Source organism: Protopterus annectens, chromosome 7.part0 (genome assembly GCF_019279795.1).
Source record: "Protopterus annectens isolate FY-2018-M chromosome 7.part0, PAN1.0, whole genome shotgun sequence".
Lineage (NCBI taxonomy): Eukaryota > Metazoa > Chordata > Ceratodontiformes > Protopteridae > Protopterus > Protopterus annectens.
In genome coordinates this window covers 1,762,794,994-1,762,814,659 of record NC_056739.1, presented here as the reverse complement: position 1 = coordinate 1,762,814,659, position 19,666 = coordinate 1,762,794,994, and positions in this window count along the sequence as shown.

The window sequence follows — 19,666 nt, the reverse complement described above, 5'->3', positions numbered from 1 at the left end:
AGAGACACTCTGCCCATGTTGCTCAACAGCTGGATGTGGTGACACTTGCAGGTGTAGTGTGGGAAACAACATGACTGTGATCTAACCATCTGAACATGCCTTCTGGGATCTTATTGGAGTGGCTATCAGCAAATGTGTATGCAGGCAGCAGTACAGACATTGATGTCCAAAAACCAAGTGTGGGTTTAATGAGAGGGGGCTTAATTCTGCCTGCTTAAGGTACTCTGTCTAGTATAGTTAGGGCACACAGAACCCAATTAGTACTACATCACTGCTCTAATACCAGCTAATACGACTTTCAATGGAGCATGCTACAGACAATACACTGTCATGCTGTGCAGCCAATGTAGCCATTATCTCACCATTTATGCACTCTTGACCATCATGTAACACACAATCACTTGCACAGGCAATAGCATGAAGGTCAGCTCCATTACATTGCTGGGAATGTTCATTCACCTATAATAGTAAACGGACACCCTCTGACAAATCCAGCACACAGCAACACTCCCATGTGTTCTTCGATGTGAAGTGCCTCTCATTTGTGGGAAAGACTCACCCTTATCACCTGCTGGTTCTGCATGGGACAATGGCTTATGGACATCATCATGCCCAGCAGATGCCATCACCATGTCATCAGAATGTCCAGCCAAATCATTCTCAATATCTGAGGCAATGATAAGGTACACTAACATCAATATGTGAGCATACACAAAAGTCATGACTGCAGGCAAGGGCACATGACAACTACAGTACAAACTGACACGATATGGAGACACTTCATTGACAAATGGAGAACAGCTTGTCCAGATGTTTCTATGTATGAAAACAAATATCATGAATAACATACATCCCAGTTGCGCTCAAATTTGCTGTACCCTATGAAAACGGTGAACAACCATACCAGGTCAGTCTGTAGGCACATCTTCATGGGCCATGTCTTGCAATGATGTATCTGTAATATACAATGACATACACAAATCAAATTTTGAGCATAATTCAATGCCATGACAGGTGGCAGAGACAGAGACAGCTATGGATCACAGTACCAGTATATGGAAAAATGTGATATGGGCTGATGCTGTGCTGATGTTGATGGACCTATGCAATTGAGAAAGACAAACATTGCACATGTTGCTGGCATTCTTAGGTATGTATTGGGTTCTTAACACAATATGCAATGAGACTTACATTGAGAATTCATGTCCTGTGTGCAACCACGTTCACTATGCAGTTGTGCAGCTGAACAAAATAATATGGCAATACATGACTGATTTGCACATTTACTTAAAGTCTGAGACAATGTATATGCTGCAATGGTTGTAAGATTACTTACATGTACATCCTGGAACGCCGTCTTTAATATCTCCACCAGGTATGCACCAGTCACAACTACTGGTATGGTGTGATGCTAAGAAAATCATGATATCGTCTGGGGGGTTAATAGTGAACCACCTCCCATGGCATTCTTGGACCTGTTATATCTGTGTGCTTGATCAGCAGCATGGAGGATAATGTCCAAGCAATGTCGACAACAGGCCTCAAGGGATCTATTGTGCCCACTGACAGCATTGCTCATGTTGGTTAGTTCAGTCCTAACCTCATTTCTCCATACAGTATTTCCCATGCATTCAAATAGGTTTCAGCAGAGCCTCGATGATAATGTCATTCTCATGTGGTGTAAAATTGCCCCCCCCCAGTTTGGTTTGACATCTGGAAGACAGTGTTATATGCACATTACACATTTTATGAAGGCTGCCAGTTGTCATGATGGTGTTATATGCATTAGCCAAGTTGCTTGCTATGCTCCCCTTATGATGTAAGATATGCTAAATAATCATTTATCAGGTAAATCACTGTTATGTATTTACGAACAGAATGGATATGAAAACGCCATCTAAACATGTACAACATGTCACAACATCACCACATATGAGAATCCACTCCATTATTTGTATAGGCCGCATGTGGGATCTGAACCCATTGCAGAGAGCATCACAACTAAAGGACTACAATGCAATCCTTTTAACACACATTCATTATGTTGCATATCATCACAGTAGACAGTGAACAATCAAAGACCTTCTAATGCTCTCTGTATCAGATTGAATGTGCTAACAACTATCTCTACCACATTAAGGATCCAAGTTTATCAGTAAACTATCATCATTCACCATAATCATTACAGAGACAATAGAGGATAATCACAAAAATCTATGGATAACCATTTATTCCAGGTGTATATTTAGTACATACATTAATATGACCAGACCATATCTGTAAACTATTCAGTAAATGTATAACTTATGTAAGCCCATGGAATTTGTTGTTCTCCTTAAGCATATCAGATACTGTCAAGGTGACCCAAACCTTGCAGCAGATATTGTATTCCATGCCCTTTTCACAGTTGCTGTATACTTTTAGCTAAATATCCATATGCGTGCTTATTGTTAAACTCTACAACATCCATTATTTCACAGCCACTTAGTATGTCTGACTTGTTGAACAAGAACGGACTGTCATCAAATACAATTTGAATAATAAACATTAAATATAAGACAGATATCTAATGACAGTATTGTATTCCCACACAGCAATGCTTTCAAGTGACAGCTTATCTTTGTAGCTAGCTGGAAGTCAGCTATAACTGACAGTGAATGCACCTTTATGCCTTTTAAGTACCATTTTCACCATGCATTATTAGTAAGCTTCATTAACATCCAAGGTTATGGAATTGCAAACAACTGTGTAACTTCCAGAAATTCAGCGCATTAACCAATAGCTCACGATAATGGGAAGGTATTCTGTGGAACTACCCAGTAATTTTCAGTGACTTGTGCGCAATGTCTCGCAATAGTCTGAACTACCTTATATGCACCAATTTTAAAATGTTATTTTGATACATTTACTAGTTATACAATTGCTACCTGCAAAATGAGTGGGACCTCAGTTAGCAATTTTCTGAAGGTGTTTTTGAGGATAGTTCCTACATCATCAGTGAGAATGTCAGCCATGGGGAGACTTCAGCATGTCAGGTATCGAACTTGATGGAGGAGGAGACCACCAAGATGCTTACTGTCTATGCTGAGCATGAGCAGAGGATGCAAGCACACCCCAGGAACTTCACTACAATGGAGATATGGAACCAGATTGCAACTGAGCACTGCTGATGGACTGGGAATTTCTGGACTGGTGTGCAAGTTTGTCACCACTACAATGACTTGCATCTGAGGGAAGCCGATGATCTTCTCCAGAGGGTCACTGAGGTCTGACACCAGCCTGTGGATGCTTACAGTAAGTTTTATCAAAACCACACCTTGATACCTACATTATAAAAGAAGTATTTCTTAGAAGTATGTGTGTATGGGAATGATTTCATGGCTGCCTGTAATGAGAGGACTAATACTAATGTACTTAACATTATACACATACAACTGTGAATTATATGCCATAAATATTCTTATTACAAGTGGAGCTGAGTAGATAATTCAATTAGCTTGACTGGTTAAATAATGAGTTATAGTGATTGATGATCTCCTATGTTTGGGTTCAAAGCTCATTGGAGGTCATTTTGTAAATATTGCTGTTTATGTAGTTGATATTGAACCTAAACAACCTAAGACCTTTCTTTGTAAGTATACCCTACATCATTTCTAAATATATAGAACAGCCATTTACTGATGCATATAGCGAACTGGCCTTGGACGATCATGCATTTTTCCATTATCCATAACGGTTTGACAAATTACACAGTATATGTCTGCATGTGTGAATGCTGGGTGATACTGACATTCATCATTAGTCTTTACACTATAAAACAATTAAACACTGAGATATAATACTGCCAAATAATGGAATACAGCTGTTATGCCATACAACTAATGTATGTTGCAATACATTGTTCTGTCTGTTAGTTCAGGCTGTTGCACTCCAGATCAATCGGGATGTCTTACGGATACATCTGGGTTTGATCCCTGTTATCAGCTACTTCTATTTCATTTTAGTAGCTAACTTATTGGAGCAGAAATGTAAGTTTACTGCCTGTTCAGATATGCAGTATAGCTTTTTTCATATCAAGTAATTACATTAACACGCATAACACGTAGTCTCAGATGACTATGCATTTTCCTGTTATCTGTTGCATTCTGCATATTCCTTAATAATCTTTTACAATGGATTGATTTATCTATCACCCAACTTAACCGGTTAAGCAGTGCTCCAATTTGAATGTCACAAAGAGAAATTTGGGTTTGAGTCATTGAGGTTATGTTTATATTTCAGTAAAGACTAAATAAGAACAGATATGGCAGATAAAGCCGAAAGACACACACACACACACACACAGTATAGCTATTTTAAACATCAGGTATTAATAAATGCATTAACACCTATAGTGCTTAAATAATGGATAACTATAAATATCTCCATTATCCATAATGTTTCTGGAAATATCCCAGTTCTGTCATTTTGGCTGCATGTGAATGTCATTGCCAATACATATATAATTTAACTGTACATCCCAGTTAGCACAATGTATGGAGTTGTATTTTAACATTGACTGACCCCTACATTAATGAAATGGTGTTGCATGTTCCAACAGTGCTGTAAATGTTTTTCTGTCTATATATATATCTGTCAAGTGCACAGAAATGTTCTATTACACTACCTGAGAATGTAAACTCTGCAGTGTTACAGGTTTTGTATACTGTTGTGACCAGGGTGATTACATTCAGTCACAATTGTGTGGTGTTCTGTTTCAAATGCACAGCAAAGCTGGTCTTTAAACAATACTGATCCCTGTCTATGAATCTTTCCTGCATAGTCATATCTTTCTGTTATTTAAGCGACATAAATCCATGCAACTGTGGTCAAGTTAGATTAGCTAGTTAGACAGGTGTTAGGGTTGGAATGCAAACTTAGAAGAGTGTTACAGATTCAAATCTGCGTTCTTCTTGTTAGTAGACATTTTATATGTGAAGTATCAATAGTGATACAGCAATGACTGAATGTGTAATTGTGAACTCGTATGTCATATCAAGGCTATGGAAGATGGGAAGGTAAGTATTCTTCACTGCCAGTTTTTTCACATAGAACCCATTCATGCCAGTAAAACTTATTTTTTTCATTTTGCAAGTGATCAGGACAGAACCAAGAATTGGGCACTGTGTATTGAGTGGATGCACAGACTGGAGAAGCAGTAGAGGGAAAGAGGTAAAACAATTTCCCCAGAAGCAATCATAACATTGTTAAAATGCTTCTTTTGCTTGGAGAATCAGGCATAAACATTAATGCAAAACTATTCATAATGCATCTGACAGGTAACATTAATCATTGATTTAATGTGAATAACATTATATTTGTAAGGCAAAATTCATCTTTTGAGTTATAATAAAGGTATGTTTGAAAAAATAATAATATATTTTTTAAGCACAACCTAAATGACAGACATATCTGTGTAACTTTTATAGTGCTCTCTCGCTCTCTCTCCGTTTCCCTTGACTATTTTTGCGAACCAAGTGGTTATTGTCTGTTATGTTGTGCATTGCCTGCCTATTTTATTGTTGAAGGGGTGTCTACTGTTTCAATATGTGATATGCGGTTGGAGGATAATTGCTGGTATGCATTTCATTTCAGCATGTCAAGCACTTCTGTAGTACACAGCTGTGATGGATCGTTTAACACAACATTGGTTACTTATCTGCAATTATTGCACCCAAAACCACTTATTTTATTTTATATCTGTTTGTTTAGTATCTGCTGATCAGAATTATAGTGTTTTACTTGATCAGGTACATAGATCTGAATATGTATAATTGCAGGTAGTGAGAGGTATGCATTTCTCGATGGACACTGTGTGGAATAAACTACATTGGAAGAAATCACATGCTGTTACTGTGTTCATGATTGCCATTTTTTTTGAGGAGTTGTACTGCAGTCTAACTCTGATTTTGTGAGGTCATCCATTACCTATGTTGCATTGCTCATTTCCATAGAACTATTGTAAATTCCACTGCTTGTTCATAGTAATATCTATTGTTAAGAAACATCTGTTATTCAAAGGATGTCAAAATGACTCTTTTATGTCAGGCACACATACAAATGATGGACTATAGAAAGAGTGATTTTTTCCTGATAAACTGTCTGCATGACTGTATTGTAAGGTATATGGTAGGTTTCTTTATCACAGGTCCCATTCAAACTGTTGTTGGTGTCCTTAATCAGCTTACAGTGTAGTAATTGTTTTCAATGTTGACAAATATCATTATTTCATTACACACTGTCATTCTATGCTTATCTTGATGAGTCATGATATATATGTGCCCTGCTTTTGTACATGTTTGTTTCTTAGGCATAATGATGGCTGCTTCATACTTGCAAGTAATAACAGCATTTTCTCAGCTAAACATTGTATTGCATGAAATGTAATGCACTGGGGTAAATTAAGAACAACCTATGATGGACAAAGCCTACCACATATGGCCTTCTATTGATATCATCCATATACATTAAAAATAGGACATTGGGGATGCTGCATGATCCTAACCATACACTTGCTATCCTCAGTTATTTAAAGTATATAGATACATTATACACCATATTGTCTGCTAAATGTGTTTAAATGACACCTGTATTGTATTGTGATATACCTTCAGCAAACTAGTCACAGTTAGTGTCAGATTATTTTGGAATTTTACCAACATAAAATATCTTTCACAGTATACAACTGGCCATCACATAGAGTTTTATGACAGAGGTGTATACCACAAGAATGAATGAGTAACAATATTTTTTTAATGTTATGCATTCCGATGCCTTTTCTCATATATGCAGTTACAGTTAAATATGTTCATACATTACTGTGATGTAACAAAGAACCATTACAACCCACAGGACATGTCAGTTTGGTTATGTTGTATAGTCCTAACTCTGGGTGCACAAGGATTCTGTATGGTTTTTTTTACCTTCACAGTGCATGGGACCCATGGTGGATTGCTGATTGGATGATGGATGAAATGACATACCAGACACCTGCCAGGTGACTTTGAGTCAAAGGACCAAGAAGATGATGAAAGGGATGATGATGAGGATGACAGACCTGGACCTGCATGTGTTACCATTCCTACTGCTCTCCATTGTAGATGTCACCCACCATGACAGGAAGACGATTTATGGGACCAGATCTGGGAGGGGGTGACAGACATGTTTCAGACATAAATGAGAGACCTGATGGGGAACTTCTTTCAGGATGTGGTGCAGACCATTAGTGACTCCTTGTGATAGATCACTAGGGAGATCATTAGTGATGTTCAACCCCATCAGGGTGAGCCTTCAAGACCGTAAGTATCATCTGCTTATCCAATTATGTAATGCTGCCACCATGGTGAGTATAATTCCAAAAATGTAATTTATAGGCACAATTTTGCAAACATAGCATATTGCTATTATGCTTAGCTGACTTATGTCTGACCATACACAGTGGATATCATGTCACAGGTTGCATTATGTTACAAATGATGTATGATACAGATTAATGAATTACTCATGTATTAAGCAATTACATTTACATGATGTACTGTATTTAATGCATACATTGCTCCATAAGGGCAGAGGTGCTATACTTTATGTGTGTGTGTGTGTGTGTGTGTGTGTGTGTGTGTGTGTGTGTGTGTGTGTGTATACTCCTACACATGCATTGCAGCACTGTATTATCAAAGATGAACAACAACACCAGAACTGATGTGACAAGATGGTTATCCTCACCGTCCTGGCTATGTTTTGAAAAGTAGCATGCTGGCTTACTCGAATAAGGCAAAGGAGTTATTTCATCCAAAAATAATTTAATAAACTCGAACCACAAAATTCAAGACCAACATCCATGTATTCATATGTTAAGCGCTTTCATCTGCTATCGCAGACTTCCTCAGAACAGCTGATTAACACAAATTCCATTCCTTTTAAAATCTTTTTGGCGCCATTCTAGAGCTACATTTAAAGTGCCAGTGCTTACTTTTGACTATACATAAATGTTTAAAAACAATAAATACTTTATTATATCTTAAAAATTACTATTTGTCCTAATACTATGACTGATAAACATCAACATTAAAAACCGCTAAATAAATATTAATTAATAATAATACATCATATTTATATCCATGACCTAAAAACAATGCAAATAAATAACAAAATAATGAAACAAGATGGTAAAACACATCAGGCTAACAAGAGAAAGGGTTTGATAGAAATAAAATCATTTATACCCGGTTCCCTTGCAGAATCGGTCAGCACCTGCCAAATACTTTCTTTTTTACTTAATAATGCCTTAAAATTGCCTCCTCTATTTGAAGTAAAAACTTGATCAATTATGGCAAAACTGAAACTATGTTGTTCCCCTTTCTTCTCTATATGCCTATATAACACATTATTTGCATCATGTACCTTAATTCTATAAATATGATCATAAATTCTTTTCTTAAATGGTCTCTCTGTTTTGCCAATATAGTAGGCAGGGCATGATGTACAACTAGCTAAATAAATGATGTTCTTTCTATTACAATTCCCCCTTCTAAATTTTATGTAGGTCCTGTTTAAATTCTGTAGTTTTATTCCTTCTCTCTCATTAATCAAATAACACTGATTACATGACCCACATTTAGTAGTTGCTTTACTAATGTTATATATATATATCTTTCTGTATTCCCTAATTGTAATAACCTCTTAACGTTTAAACCCATCTTGTACACAAAACAAGTTTTTTCCCCTAATGTTTCTTTCATCTCATCAGCTACAATTAAATTCTTCCAGTATTTAAAAACAATATCCATAACTTCGTTCACATACGGAGAATATGTTAATGTACAGACTCTATTAATTGGTAACATTTTCTAACTTTTCATTTTTCAATCTATTATTTTCTTGACCTATTCCTAATATAGGGCGATATTTATTTCCTCATTCCTTAATTACGAATTGTGAAACATCCTTCAACAAACCCACCTGGTAACCTCTATTTATAAACATAGATGTTATGAAATCAATTTCCCTAATCATAACTTCATATTTAGAGGACATTCTGGCTGCTCTTATGCATTGACCCTTGAAAATGTTTTTTAACATATGTCTTGGGTGATGGCTTGTAAATTCCATGTACTCATTCGAAAATGTTTTCTTCCTATATATCTCTGATTGGAATCCTATAGCAGTATGTTTTATGTATGGATCTAGATAAGGGATCCCTTCATAACTAACGCTATATGTAAACTTTAAAAAACTACTTGTATTATTCAAATTGTCTATAAATTCATCAATCATTTCCACCGGTCCTTTCCATAGGACAAACATATCGTCCAGGAACCTCGTATAATAAGAAATGTATTCAAAATATTTGCAGCTGAATAAAAATATGTTTTCCCACTCTAACATAACCATATTAGCAAATATAGGGGCACATGATGCCCCCATAGCTACACCCCTTTTTTGTTTAAAATATTCGCCTTCATAATATATGAAGTTATTGTTCAACATTATCCCCATCATATCTGTAATAAGGTTAATATGATCCCATGTCATATTTGAATGTTTTCTGAGACTATTACAAAAATCTTCTATTCCCTGATCTTTTGGGATACATGAAAATAAGTCCACAACATCAATAGTTATATATGTTAGTTTTTCTTTCCATTTATCTGGTGTGAGTTGGGCAAGAAATATCCAGGAATCCTTAATAAGATGAGGGATATTCCTGTAAATTGGTTTAACCCATCTATCTATCACCACACCTATATTGAATGTTTTAGACTTGCTTACAGAAATGACTAAGGGCAGGATTCACGAAAGCTTGCACGGAGTCTAAGAGTAGTGTAAGACTCCATGCAGCCTTCGCGATCCAGGAACAGCCCAAAGTCCGTGTAAGAGACAAGCTAAAACGTCTCTTACATGGAGTGGGCGTGGATAAGCTAATCACCTCACTTGCAGCCGAATAGCATGCAAATGAGGATGATTAGCGATCCAGGAAGCCCAGAACAGCCTGTGTAAGAGCTGTTTTAGCTGCAGAAATGTACTCAGTTGACAACTGAGTACGTTTCTGCAAAAATCGCAATGGAGCCATGTTAGCTCCAAATAAAGGGTGCATATGTGTCAGGCAGCATGCCAATGGCCAAATATGTGGCCATTGGCAAGGTAACCTGATGCAAAAGTAATAAAAATATATATTTTTTTTTCCGGCGATTGCCGATGTTTAAACCCAGCGCAGCCCCGCGCAAACGGGCTGCGCTGTATAAAACATAAAAACAAAGGTTTTACACCCACAAATGTGGGTTTTATGCAATACATGGAATGTCAATGCAGGGACCAGCAGACCAAAACCAACATGGCCACCGTGTAGTGGTTGCTAAGGGGGGAAGCTGAGTCTAAGAGATATAACTAAGCATTAGTAGGCAATCTGATGCAAATGAGTGTTAGGATACTGAATTCCACTGTCACATAGCAAATGAGCACAGTCTGAGTAGTGTAAGAGTTACAGAAGGGGAGGAACAGAGTAGGAGATAGGTGACATCACAGGGGAATGGTAGAAAGAAATGCAGTTCATTGGAGGTCAGAGTTACATGACAGATGTCAGACAGATATCATGGAAAGAGGTGTGCCACTAGATAAGCATGAGAAAGTCAAGAAATGGAAGGTGTACACTGTTGCCTACACCAAAGTTTCTTGCTGGGCGTGCATGCACACGTGTGTGCGCCATGAAACGCGAGTAAGACAGTGTGTGCGCGTGTAAGGCAGACTGAGCATGTGGGAGTGTGTTTAGAGATGTTTAACACTGTTTGCACAGGTGTGCGCGCGTTTTAACCCAAATAAGCAGATTCTGAACCGTATAAGCATGTGTGCGCGCGTGTAAGCCACTGTGAGCATGTTTCTGCTGGTTTGCACACGGCTCCTCCCTGAGGAAACAGAGAGGAAAAAGGAAGCAACAGATCTAGTAGGAAGCTAGCAGGGAATACTGCTGGAGCTAGCAGGTGAAAACAATTAGAAGCAGGCAATTACACAGGCAGAATAGTAGCCCAGCCCAGCACTTAAAACTCTGCAAACAGCAGTGCAGGATGTTTCTCTCAAGAGACACTGCAAGACAGGAGTAAGTTATTAGAAGTGAAAACTGAAAATCTGAACTCAGAGCAGAAATGTTAGGGGCTGCCATAGCTGTCATAATGAGACATAGGCGACTTGCTGAGGGTGGTGACAATGCAGATGGTGCCAGACAACCCACAGTGAGGAGACGGAGAAGAGTGTACAGGCCCAGGGTCACCTATCACGGGTTACATGAGCTGGAGATAGTAGAGCGCTATAGAGTGGACAGAGACCTCCTGCAGCAAATAGTGGAGCTGTGCAGGCCACGCCACACACAGAACCAACAGAGGGGAACCCATCCCAGTGGAAACCAAGGTATGTGTTGGCCTAAGAATACTAGCAACAGGTACCTTCCAGAGACCAACTGGTGATATGATGGGGATATCACAGGCATCAGCCTCCAGGGTACTGCACCAGTTCCTGGATGCCATGTCAGCACATGTCAGTGATCATGTATATTTCCCCAATGCCTGTGAGGTATTGGCCAGCAATATGCATCTCTTCCAGCAAATAGCAGAATACCCTGAGGTAGTGGGTGCAATAGACTGCACGCACATATGCATCAAAGCACCAGCTGGTGAGCGGGGTAGGGCATACATCAACCGCTAGGGCTTCCCCTCCATCAACTGCCAGGTCGTGTGTGATGCCCAGGGCATAATAATGAATGTGTGTGCTGGCTGTCCTGGGAGCTACCACGATTCCCACATCTGGCATTTGACGCAGCTGTACCAGACATTTGCCAATGGGGACATCCCGCACGGACACCTAGTGGGGGATGCAGGTTATGCACTGGAGCCGTGGCTGATGACACCCATCAGAAACGCACACACACCTGAACAGGAACGCCATAATGAGGCACACGCACAAACACGTAATGTAATAGAGCATGTGTTTGGGCTGCTCAAGTCATGGTTCCAGTGTCTGGACACATCTGGTGGAGCCTTGCAGTACACACCAACTACATGTACCCAAATTGTCATGGTATGTGCTATGCTACATAATATGATCTTGCGAAAACAGCTGCAGCAGGACCAGCATAGGGCTGGGCCAAACAGCCCCCCACCATTGCCAAGGCCATCACAGGCAGAGCGTGACTCGGAGAAGGAACAACCTGAGCCTGCCCCAGTAGGCAGAAGGAGGCGTGCCTAGTATGCCCTGGCCTTGGCAAAGAGGCAACGCATAGCACATACACTGGCTCAGTAGGAATCCTGGAATGATACCCCTCTGACTCACTCAAATAATAACATGGATGCCTACAATGACATGACCTGCTCACAAACATGTACAGGGAAGTGTAATATGCGAATCCGACAGAGGCAGCCCTGCAGCACCACCTGAGGCATGAATGCCATGTGTTAAGTAATGTAACACCATGTACTATATGCACACCTGAGGACCCTGACTAACATCCTACCCTCACCAAGCATCATGCCACAATATGACAATGAGATGAGCAAGTGCAATAATTGACTGAAGTATCGCAGTTAGTCAAAGGGGATCCAATGTGTGCCAGTCTGGGATGACATGCTGAGCATGACATGATGCTCCACCTGCTAGGACTGGCGTGCACCTATCAGTGCAGGCCGTATGGATACTGGCAAAGGCTGTTGTTACCCACAGTGTGCCCTGAATAGGTAAGGCTCAAAACAGAAACCTATCTCCATAGGTATCAGAAGGGATAAGAATAAGATAAGGGATAAGTCGAAACAGCAAGATGCATGCAGTCTAAACTCACCCAGTATGGAGAATGTTGATATCTGTGCTGTAACAGAAAACTGAGTCAAGGCTCACAACAGCACCCTAACACTACCAGGTTACACCTCATACTGTGCTGTATAGCCTGAAAACATGGAACAAGCTACAAAAGGAGGGTGACTAGCAAGAATTGTCAAGGATAACCACACCCCCATGTTGGTACCACAACAAGAAGCAGCATGGACTAGCCATGGTCAAGTAACAGTGGCTAAAACTGCCCCCAGTTTATAGCCTGCTACAGACTACTGTCCCAACACCAGGAACTGCACCTGGCCTATGCTGGGATACATGAATATATCAAGTCCTCCAAACCACATTATATTGGGTGACTGAAAATACCCAGACATAGACTGGGAGCATTATACTAGCTCCAACAGTGTAGGACAAAAGTTCATAGAATCCATAAACCAAAAGGCCCAGGAACAACGTACCACTCCCACAAGAGGGGTAAGCATACTGGATGTGATAATCAGCAACATGGGTACTGGATGGTAAGATGAGACGTGTATTGCTCACTGGTAAAACCAGACCATAGAGTAATCACACTGGATATGCAAATCCTGACCACAGTCCCTGGCCAGAAAACCACAGTGGAAAACATGTGTAAAGCAATATTTGCACTCCTCCAAACTGATGTGGAATCCATTAAAGGTCCTGTGCAGGTGCAAAATATGGGCCACACCTCAGAACCTGTAATACAGCCATTCCATGAACACTGCCAGGAATGCTTGGATTATGCAATCCTAAATTAAAACAAGACACAATGCCATACACGCAGGCATCTGGCATGGTGGACACCAGCCATAACCAAACCATGCAAGAGAATGAGGAAGCTACTACATGATAGAGCAAACATAAACAATGAAGTAATCACTGATCAGTAGTATGGCAATAAAATCTGTCCACACATACAATCCACTAAGGCCAGCCACAACAAGTTGAATCTGTGAATCCTGAGGCAATGTTACACCTGCCCCAAGTACACAGACAACCCCATCTCCACCAAGAAATACAAATATATGTGAGAGATGCAACCATCTATCCAAACTGGAGGCTGAGCTCCCTCAACTCAGTACTCCCAAAACTAGTCAGGAGAAGGTAACCACACACACCACAAACACAGTCCCACATAGACCTATCACAACTGCAAACCAAACACATAAACACAGAAAAACATTCCCGGAGGCACAAATTACAAACACAGCACACCAACAGAGGCCTCTAAAGCAGACATCCAATCAAACAACCTCCAAACATAGCACATGCAACACATAGTACACAAATCTGGTGTGCCAAACAGTCACAGGCCAGAAGGAGAAACAACATGCCTGATACAGTTGTAATAGGTGACTCCATAGTCAGACACACTGCTGTCCCACACACCAGACTGAACAAGGGAAAGGGTACAGTAAGCTGCCTGTAGGCTGCCACAATGCGCCACATAACAGAAGTATGCAGGTCACTCCAAAGCAAGTAGAAATATGATGCAGTCATAGTCCATGCTGGTGTGAATGACCTGAGATGTACCTCCCTAGACTACATGAAAAGAGACATAGATGAGCTCTCTGATTATGTAGTCCAGGCCGGTATGACACTCACCGTTTGCAGCATCCTACCCTTACCAAGAATAATGCCACAGTACAAACACGGAATGATCAGTCATAGCAAGTGGCACACTTACTGGTGTCATTCCAAGGGGATCCAATGTCTGTCTGCTTGGGATGTCATGCTTGACAAGCCACGCAGCTGTTCTTGGGATGGCTTGCACCTGTTACCCCTGGGCATCTGGATATTAGATAAGGACCTTGCCACCTCCATAGACCCTTTTGTAGGCAAGGCTGAAAAGACTAACCCACCACCCTAGAAAACATAAGTGGAAAGAAACATAAGGGTAATGCTGACCAATGTCAGATGTGTAAACCCCAATATGCATGCTCCCAAGGCCATCCCCAATTTGGAGAACATCGATGTCTGTGCAGTGACAGAAACCTGCTGCAAGCCTCCTGACAGCACACCAGCACTACCAGGTTATACCACATATCATGTGTCATGGCCCCAAAACCTGGAACAAAACATAAAAGGAGGGTGAGTATCCATATTCAGCACAGACACCCATACGTCCAGGTAACTGACAATGCACAAGGCATTGGAGTCCACCCATGTGCAACTAACTGTAGGCAAGACTGCTGTACAGTCTGTAGCATGCTACAGACCACACTCTCACACACAGGACCCCCACCCAGCCATCCTGAAGACACTGGACAGTATGAATGTCCCACCAAATACCAAACAAGGTACCACAAATTACCACATAGGTGGTAAACCATTATGTATGGAAGGAGTAATCATGGACCTAGGGACACAAGTGGACAGTAACCTGTTATGTGACACTCACATTGCCAATGTGGCTAGGAAGACTGTCTACATTTGACACCGTATCAGGAAAGGATTCACATCTATGTCAACAGAGGTCATTGTGCCCCTATACTGTTCTCTTATCACACCCATAATCTAGTACAATGCCTCATATGGGATGTACCTTACCTGACACCTGCAGCAGTTAGAAAGACCTCAAAGGTACCTCAACAAGAGGATAAAGGGTCTCAAATATATGTCATATGCTGCCTGGCTGTAGACACCCCAGCTGAATGCAGTCACATACTGCCTACACAGAGGCATTGCATGCCTGTTGTAGAAGGCCATGCCCAACACAGGAGTAATGGACATGCTCCACCCCAGAAAACTCAAAGCCATCGGAGCTGTGAGAGTGAGAGATGTCAACCTCAACAAATAATGAAATAGGATGTGCTGGTGGGACAGATACATAATCCAGAGGCTCCCCACACCCTGGACCAGAATCCCATTCCATGTTAGGCAGAGCCCCTCACTGACACTCTTCAACAGGAATCTTGCCAAGTGGATGGATGATTGTAGAGTTACACTGGGGGTCTTCACTGTGTCATGTCCAGACAGAGGCACAGCAAAGCAAATCATAAATGGCCATAATATTCACATAGCAAGGGGTGGCAAAAGCCACACACACTCTGGCTAGGCTAACAAATGCCCTAGGGTGGATAGCCTAGTATGAACCTATGAACCTATGAAGATACAAATTATACAGGACACTTAGGATAATCCCAAGGCTTTCACAACTGATGGTAGGAACCATGTTGGGAATTCACAGATATGCTCTGAATCACACAAATATCACAAACACACACACATATTGCCAACATACATCCTGACAGGTGCAGTGCAACCCCAGAATGCAGAATATCTATCCCAGCAGACTGCTGGCCCCCTGACATTGCAGATGCTGAGGTAACAGCCAGCATCTACAAAGCAAAACACACAGCAGCAATGGTATGAGATGGTGTCCTGGGCTGAGTGCAGCATGGACTCCAAGATGAATGGAATGCCAAATCACACTACTGCTCAATGTCAGCCTTACCACAGAATATGTACCCAAAGAGCAGTGTACAACAACAGTGGTCCTTCTCAACAAAGGTGTTGCCTGAATGGATACTGAAAACTACTACCCCAGAATCCTGAGAAGCTTGGTATGCACAGCTATGGAAAGGATCAGCATGTACCACAGACATAAAGATATTGGGGACCTACTGACACCGAACCCTACACAGTGTGGCTTTCTTAAGTGCAGATCCTGCCCCTAAACATGTTTGACTCAATTAAAACAGTCATTAAGGTCATTGATGAGGGCAATGTGGTCCACACAGCATAGCAGGACCTTGCAAAGGCTTCTATACAATACCCTACGTGTTCATTATAGATAAGCTCACCAGCTTAAATATAAAACCCTATGTCAGTAGAGGGGTTGCAAACCAGACCAAGGACAGAACAGACATGGTCAGACATGCTGCAGCCATGTCAGACTACAAACCAGATATAACTGGCATCCCACAAGACTTGGTCCTGGGATCTCCCTCATCTGGTATATATGTCCCATAGGTACAGGCAAACATGGAAGGACTGTGTCTGAACATGTTTGCAGAGGACTACAAACTGCTCACCATATATGATCCACCAGCTGACACAAGCATCCCACAAAAGGGCCACATAGAAACAGACAACTGGTGCCATAGCCATGTCAGCAAGCTAATTGCAGAAAAGTGTATAGTCAACCCCCGTGGATATACAGTAAGTGCCCACCAATTAGCACATAGGTGTTAACCCATTATGTAGTTAACATGTAATGAGAGACCTGGGGACACAAGGTGATAGATATCCTGCATTGGACAAACATGCGCTGTAGTGTTTACAGAAACATACCATATACCCACCTAATCATGAAGGTTGTCAGATCTAGATAAGGGGAGGTCATTGTGGCTCTGCAGTCATCCTTCATCAGTGGTACAATTGACTACAATAGCCCCTGTGGGATGTACCTCAGCAGACACCTCCATCAACCGTAAAGTCCCCAACAGTACCTCACCAGGAGTATCAAAGAGCTTGCAGAGATGCCATGTGTTGCCTGTGTTGCTGGTATCAATAAACATGCTGCACCTTGTACAATCTGAATGGCAGTGAGCTATGCACATGAGAGACCTGAACCCCAGCACTGACTTACATAGGACAAGCTGTACTGCATGATCCATAACACAGAAGCCACCCCCACCCATGAGTGAACTCCCAGTACAGGCTACCCATAGAGTCACTTATCAATTTTGCTCAATAGGAATCTTGATGAGTGGATAGGAGATGGTAGCTTTATCCTGGGTATCACTGTCATGTCACAGGTAGACAGAGGCACAGCATTACTCAGGTCACTCCAAGGCAAGTACAAATATGACTCAGTCATTGTCCATGCTGGTGTGAAAGACCTGAGACGTACCTCCCTGGACTACATGAAAAGAGACATAGAGGAGCTCTCTGAGCATGTAGCCCAGGCCGGTATGACCCTGACCTTGAGTAGCATCTTACCCTCACCAAGAATGATGCCACAATATGAAGACAAGATGATCAATTTCAACAATTGGCGTAAGTGTTGGTGTCATTCAAAGGGGATCCAATGCCTGTCAGCCTGGGATGACATGCTCGACAAGCCACGATGCTTCGCTAGGGACGGCTTGCACCTGTCACCCTGGGCTTTCGGATATTGGCAAAGGCTCTTGCTACCCCATAGTGCCTTTTTAGGCAAGGCTCAAAAGACAAACCCACCTCCATAGGTATCACAAGGGATAAGAAACTAAGAGTAATGCTACTCAACGCCAGAAGTCTAAACCTCAAGATGCACGCACCAAACTCTCCTTAGCATGGAGAACATCGATATCTGTGCAGTAACAGAAACCTGGTTCAAGGCTCCCGAGAGCACCCCAGCACTACCAGGTTATACCTCATACCATGCTTTTTGGCCCAAAACTTGGACCGAACCACAAAAGGAGGGGGAGTATCAATATTTGTCAAAGATACCCACACCTCCAGGTTGGTGGCACAGCACGAAGCATCAGAGACTATCCATGTGCAACTAACTGTGAGTAAAACTGCCTTCCAGTTTATAGCCTGCTACAGACCACCCTCCCAAACACAGGAACCCCACTTCCTGAGAATACTGGAAAATATGAAGGTCTCTCCAAACACCATTATACTGGGCGACTTCAACTACCCAAACATAGACTGGGAGCATTACTCTAGCTCCAACACCCTAGCCCAAAGGTTCCTAGAATTTATAAACTCAAATGCTATGGAACAACTTGTTACCACTCCCACAAGAGGGGAAAACATACTGGACCTGATCATCACCAACATGGGGACACTATGCTCCAGACCAGAAGTGTATCCCTCACTGGTAAGATCAGACCATAAACTAAACTCACTGGATATTCACATCCCGACCCCACCACCTGCCAAGAAAACCACAGTGAAAAACTTCTAAAGCAAATTTCACATGCCTCAAAACCGAGGCAAATCCTTCAAAGCCCCGGCCTGTGGAAAATACGCCCAGACCGCAGAATCCTTTATAAATGCATTCTATGAACACCTTCAGGAATGCATGGATCATGCAATCCCAAATAAAACCAAGACCCAATCCTCCAAAGGCAGACATCCTGTCTGATGGACCCCAGCCATAAACAAACTATACAATAGAAGGAGTAAGCTACTACATGATAGAGCAAAATCCCAAAAAGGGAAGGCATCTCTGATCAGTATTAGCAAAAAACTACGGGCACTCATAAAATCGTCTAAGGCCAGCTTCGAGAGAAAAATTGCACAGGACACTAAGGATAATCACAAGGCTTTCTTCAGTTATGTTAGGAACCTGGGTGGGAATTCCCAGATATGCTCAGAATTAGTCCAAAATGACAAAAAATACACCGAGCCCACAGACATTGCAGACATCCTAGCTGACAGGTTCAGTGCAAACTTCTCCCCCCCCTCCCCACCAAAAGGGCAAATATCTATCCCAAAAGAGTGCTGCCCCCCTGACATCTCAGATGCTCAGGTAAGAGCTGCCCTCTCCAAAGCAAAAAACACAGCATCAATGGGACCAGATGGTGTCCCAGGCTGCATCCTACATGAACTCCAAGAAGAGCTAAACCCAAACATAAAACTACTGTTCAATCTTAGCCTTACTACAGGATATGTACCCAAAGAGTGGCGTACAGCAACAGTGGTCCCTCTCCACAAAGGTGGTGCCTCAACGGATCCTGGAAACTATCGCCCCATAAGCCTGACTAGCTTGGTCTGCAAAGCTATGGAAAGGATCATCATGGACCTCATAAATAAAGATATTGGGGACCTACAGACACTGGATCCTACCCAGTTTGGCTTT